Below are 6000 nucleotides of genomic sequence, written 5' to 3' on the forward strand. Positions count from 1 at the left end.
CGTTCGGTATTTGATCGGTCGGATCGTGAAGACGTACGACTACATCAACCGCGTTGTGATAACGCTTCCGCTGTCGGTCTACGAGGGTACGTGGACAACACTCTCCCCTCTCGTTGCTATGCATCACCATGATCTTGCGTGTGCGTAGGCAAATTTTTGAAATTACTACGTTCCCAACAACCGGTTCGTGCCACGAACCGGTACTAATGCCTCAAACCCCATTAGTACCGGTTGGTGGCTTGAACCGGGACTAAAGGTCTAACCTTTAGTACCGGTTGATGCCACGAACCGATACTAATGGGCATCGCACCCTTTAGTCCCGGTTCGTGGCACCAACCGGGACTAAAGGTCCCATTTGAACCGGGACTAATGCCTGTACGGTGCCCTAGCCGCTCGAACCGGGACTAATGTGCATTAGTCCCGGTTCGTAATGCAACCGGGATTAATGCTCTTTTCTGGCCGAAACAAAACCCTGTATTCTACTAGTGAGGCCCCCACGCCACTTTTTCGGCGTCGGCGCCAAAAAACGCCCAGTCACGCCCCCAGGACGACGAAAAGCGCCGGTTCGGCCCTTTTTCCGCCCGGCGGTCGCAGGCCGAACCCGGCGCACTGGGGGGCGATCGGGGGCTCCGGCGCAAGGGAAAAGCGCGGCTGGCCCACACCATCAGGTGAAAAGTCCCCGACTCGCCTCCCACCCCCCGCGCCCTCGGTCGCCACTAGCTATATCCCGGCGCCGCCCGCCTTCCTTCACCGCTAGATAGCCATTCCCCGCCAGAAAAATAGCAGAGGTTCGCCGCGGCAACCCCTCCAACAGCAGCTGGCCATTTCTGGCCGCGGAGGGGCAGTTTAGCGGCGGGTGCACGCCCATCGGGCGCAAAGTGTTCGGCGATTTGCCTGCGTCGGCGATGGACTCGGATGATGAGGAAGCGCTCGCCGCGCTGCTGGAGGAGGAAGCCGAGGCCGACGTCCAGGAAGAAGAGCATCTCATGGTGCTCGCCGCCCTCGCCAAGCTGCTGGCGAGCAATGAAAAGCCGCGGCGAGGTGGCTCGGCGCCGGGGCGGGTGAAAGCAAAGAACCGGCATCGTCTCGAAGGCTACTGCATGCTCTACTCCGACTACTTCGCCGATGCTCCACTTCACGGCGACAAAACATTTCGGCGCCGTTATCGGATGAGCCGAAAGCTCTTCCTCAAGATTGTGAATTCCATCCGGAAGTTCGACAACTACTTCAAGTGCAAGATGGATTGCACCGGCAAACATGGATTCACCTCGATCCAGAAGTGCACGACAGCGATGAGGATGCTTGCATACGGAGCTCCCGGTGATTCACTGGATGACTATGGGCGCATGGCCGAGTCCACCAGCATAGAGTGTTTCTACAAGTTCTGTCGGGCAGTGGTGGCAGTGTTTGGACCGCAATACTTGAGAACACCCAATGCGGAAGACACTGCTCGGATCCTAGCACAGAATGCAGCAAGAGGATTTCCTGGGATGCTTGGAAGCATCGACTGCATGCATTGGAAATGGAAGAATTGCCCATTTGCTTGGCAGGGGATGTACAAAGGCGCCAAAGGCGGTTGCAGTATGGTACTTGAGGCAGTGGCCACACAGGACCTCTGGATTTGGCACTCCTTCTTTGGTATGCCAAGAACTCACAATGACATCAACGTGCTGCAGTGCTCTCCTGTCTTTGCCAAGCTTGTTGAAGGTCATTCTCCTCCGGTGAACTTCGAGATCAATGGACGGCACTACAACAAGGGGTACTATCTAGCTGATGGCATCTATCTGAGATGGTCGACATTTATGTAGACGATCTCAAACCCTGTGCCAGGAGGCAAGAACGTCTGGTTTGCGAAGATTCAGGAGGCTTGCAGGAAGGATGTCGAGCGGGCGTTTGGTGTGCTCCAATCTCGATTTGTTATTGTCCGGTACCTCGCTCAGACCTGGTCGAAAGATCAAATGTGGGAGATCATGACTTGCTGTGTCATCTTGCACAACATGATCATCGATAGCGAGCAAGAAGACCAACTACAAGAAAACTGAGATACTGTGACGAAAATCCTCGTGATGGAGATGGACAAATACCTAATGTGTGATGTTTTCGTAGGTGGCGTCACCGATTACCGCAAATCGGTGTCGTAGACGTCACTGGATCGCTTTAGCCTATGAGCGCACCTGGCTACCAATTTCTATGATGGTTTGGTAATTTCCATGACAAGCCTACTAGAGTCACCGAATATTACGAGTGTTGGCATAAGGACCAACCATAGTTTTTTCACAGTCTACTGAGCGCTGTAATTATTTTAGTTCCATTTAAGATAGATAGATAATGGCCCGAGGAGAACTTATTTTATTCCATATAATGTAAATAGATAGTGTCCGGGCAAAAAAGAAAAACCTTGAATCCATGCATTTTCGTGGGGTGATGTTATTTGGTTCTATCACAAAAATGAATGGAAATAGAAGTTAATGGGAAATTTTTTGGTACAGGGAGTTTGAACCCAGGACCATTATGGTCTGAACTAACGACGTTGCTAATAGGCTAGAGTTGAGATACAAATGTAATGTTTTTTCTGCAAAAAAAAAAGATACTGATGTAATTTGTGCTAAAAATATTTATTATGGTGCTGGACTATATATATACACGCATATACTACTAGTAACACTTACCCCAAAAAAAATACTACTAGTAACACTTAGCAGGTTATTTGTTTATTACCGATCCTAAAAAAATTAGGTTAGTTATTTATTACCCGGCGCCTATGTGATCGATTTGTACGTCTTGGTTCCGGCTGTTCTTAACTTGCTATGTTTTTTTTATAGGGATTCTTAACTTGGTATGTGACGGGCGCAGCATAGACCATAGCCCGTCAAGCCCAGCAAACACCCTTTCTTTTAACTTTTCTACGTCCACCTTCTCTTCCCGGAGGGAAACCCTATCTATCCGATCTCGTTTTCTTTCGCTCGTGTGGCGGCGGCGGTAGATCGGACGCTACCAAGCGTGACGACGGCTGCCCTCTCCTCCCTCTCCCTTGGGATTCATTCCTTGAGGGCGCCATGCATGCACGCATATGGGCGGATGGAAGAGTCAGCTCAGATGCACTACAGCATCCGTCCATCCGGCCATCTGTATTGAACCGTGGCGGCAGGTCTCACCTGGCCTGTCGCGGTGCGCACGCAGCTGCAGTAGCTGTCGTGGCAGGGCCCATCACTTCCGTCCGTTCCGTTGTAGCATGGGCGCGGATGAAAAAACCTGTTGAGTCCGGGATGCCGCCTGCTCCTGTGGCGGCAGGTGACACGTGTTGGCTGCCGCCACGGTGCAGCCGGTCCATTTTGTCAATTTGTTTTAAAGGTGGTCTTTTTTGGCAATTTGACTCATCAAATGGTTTTTTTGGACAAAAAATCTCAAGCTCGACCATCAACCTGGGTTAACATGTGTACGACGCTCAACTCTCTGCTCTCAGTTTAGATGAACTGCTTACATGTCGGGATTGGTTCAGATATTAGTTTTGTTCTGTTCCTCCATGTTAGTGAGTTCTTATTGGTCAACTGTGAGATGCTTGTATAGTACTCCCAAAGTATTTGCTAGCTCAAATAGTATGGAAGTTAGTTTTTACATGTCACTTTAGTTGAAATTTGTAAACTAAATTGTACCGGTTCAGGTTTAAGAGAAATTATTATGAGAACCAAGATCGTACATGTGAAATGGGTTAGTAATTAAGTAGTAGCTGCAATAAAATATTTTCATTATGCTGATGCTCCCCCATTTTTGTTATGTTAATTTGTAGTTCTGAACTCGAGACAACTCTGTTTGAGGGAGTGCGAATAGATTTGCAAGTGAATTGCTGTTGTAGTGCAGTGGGAGTTTTATGAGCGATTCGACATGATTTTGGAAAATTACTAATGGAGAACTAATTCATTGAACTCGTTTGTGGTAATCAGAAGTGATACTGGCTAATGCACATTACTGTCGAAGCAAGCAGATACTACAACTAATGATCAAATCCTAAACAAGCTTTTTATTCGGCCTATGACCATAGCGTAATTGTTAGTGATTTATTTTCGGATGGAATTGTCTTATTGATCACACTTCGAATCAAATGTGTGCCAAGGACAACAACTAAGCTATGTGGAAGATGTTCATGCTTTCTTTACTGTTCTAGGCTGATTGAATGTTTCATCCTCCGAGGCTTTGTTGATATTTTTTTGGCAACATTTTAATTTGTGAAGGAGTAACTACTACAAATGCAAATTTGTTCCTCTCGGGATTTGAAACTTTGAGTTGAGATCTTATTTACGTGTGTCTTCTTAATTCTAATAGTTCGCTTACTTTCTGATGTATTAATAGGTGTTTATTCTAATATAATATTTCAGATGACCTTTTATGCTCACACATACATGTTTTTTTCATATCACTTATTGGACAAGTACTAACATGTCTTTTTTTGTTAAGATTCCAACCTAGAGCTTCGAGTAATAACATTTTTTGTTCTCTGTTGCAATGGTAGATCATTTTCGTAGATCATTTTCTGTAACTCATTCATACTGCTATATTTATGCCTTTGTTTCTAATAGGTTGATTCGTAAGTCATCTTTCAAGTTGATATGGAGAAAGGAGGATTTGACCAACTCTAGTTGACTTCAAGAAGTCGCAAGAAGAGGTATCCAACAAAGGTTTCGAGTTTTGATGAAGGTGGGAGCTAAGAGTCACACCAACAAAGTTTCTATTGATGACCTCCAAAATTAAAAAAAGATGTTGTATTCAATGATTATGTAGCTTGGGTTATTTTGGATTGAGCATGTAAGTGTGATGTGTAATATCAACGCCGTATAGAAACTGTTGGCTTGTAATATTATGTGAAAATTGGTCAATGGAAAGATGGTCTTAAAAAGACGACAAGCCCACGATGCGTTTTCTGACCATGTAAACAAAACTTTGAGGAAAAAGTACAAAGAAAATAATACTTGAAAAGGCTAGCAGGAAATGCTCCATAAAAAGGAATGGGCTCGATCAACAACTATTGGGTTGCAAATTGGCAATGGCCCACCAAAAATTAGATCCAAAATTAGAAAATGAAATTAACTATTGGGTTTGGTCCATTTGGAAATCCAGTGCAGATTAGCCCACCAAATATCTAGTGACGACAGCTTCGTCACCGAAGGTCCCATATAGTGTGACGTTTTCTTGCGCGCTGCGTCACTATGAATAATCTGTGACGGGGATTCTATGACGATGCTGGTGACGCTCGAAAAACGTCACACATGAGTATTTGTGACGTTTTTAGCTATTACGTGACATTTTTGAGCTCGTCATGGTAGGCCCGATCTCTTGTAGTGACCCAGTGTTTGACACTGAACCATACTACAGGCAGGGTCCTCTAGCCGAAGTTGATCACCAGCTACCGGCAACCTGGACTGCCTACCTCAGTATGCGTCAGGAGATCCGAGACCCACAGGTGCATCATCAGCTGCAGCATGATCTGGTGGAGCACCTATGGAGGCTCAAGGGCGACGCCGGGCGCGACGTGTGATGAAATATGAGTTTTTATTTGTTGAACTATATAATTTGTATTGAACTATTTGTTGCTGTACTATTTTGTTGAAGTATTTGATTTTTCTATGATGAAATATGTGATAAAAAAATATTTATCTTGATAATTGAACGCTGAGCCACGGCGAACCACGCCGAATATGGGCCTATTCTCGTCCATATGGGCCCTTTATTCGCCCAAAGAGGGCTGAAAAGTGGGCCAATATCGACGCCTGGGGGCGAGCTGGGGGCGACGACTGGGCGCAAAACCGCCCCAAGCGCCGATTGTATCGCCGGCTCGCCCCCAGGGGGCGATTTTTATGCGTCCTAGGGGGCCAACGGCTGGAGATGCTCTTAGGCTCCTGCGTGCATGCACATGCATGGCGCCGCACCACTCATGAGACATAGGATCACATGCATGGCGCCGCACCACTCACGGTTCTTTGTGTGTTATGTACTTGTGTGCGTGCG

The sequence above is a fragment of the Triticum aestivum genome, chromosome 6D (assembly GCF_018294505.1).
Source record: "Triticum aestivum cultivar Chinese Spring chromosome 6D, IWGSC CS RefSeq v2.1, whole genome shotgun sequence".
NCBI lineage: Eukaryota > Viridiplantae > Streptophyta > Magnoliopsida > Poales > Poaceae > Triticum > Triticum aestivum.